The sequence below is a fragment of the Gavialis gangeticus genome, unplaced genomic scaffold (genome assembly GCF_001723915.1).
Source record: "Gavialis gangeticus isolate Ggan-Ray unplaced genomic scaffold, GavGan_comp1, whole genome shotgun sequence".
Taxonomy (NCBI): domain Eukaryota; kingdom Metazoa; phylum Chordata; order Crocodylia; family Gavialidae; genus Gavialis; species Gavialis gangeticus.
In genome coordinates, this window is record NW_017729031.1 from 42,427,133 (window position 1) to 42,427,617 (window position 485).

The following is a 485-nucleotide window of genomic DNA, read 5'->3' on the forward strand; positions in this document are numbered from 1 at the left end:
GTAGCAAGCAGGCAACACCTCTGTGTCTCAGTTTCCATATCCTACAGGTCGCTTGTGGCTCGGGGAGCACTGCTGAGAGCCACAAAGTGAGAAGTGGAGTGGAAGGGACCTCTGGAGGTCACGTCTAGTCCAACCCCCTGCCTGGGGAAGGATCAGCCCTATGGGGTGCTGGGTGCACCTAGACCATCTCCATCCCCATCTTGAACCCTCCAGGGCTGAACAGTCCCCCTCTTCCCTGATGTCACCCCTGCAGTCTCCCTGCTCGGGCAGTGAAGAAATCTCTCCCAAGAAGTATCTCTACACTTGCAATGTAGATTATTGCACAGTCCCTGGTGGGTAGAAAATTGGCTTATGGGATGCACCCATAGAGTGGTGGTGGACGGGTCGGTTTCTACCTGGAGAAACGTAGGCAACGGAGTCCCCCCAAGACTCTGTCTTGGGACCAGTACTATTCAATATCTTCATTAGTGACTTGGACAAGGGAG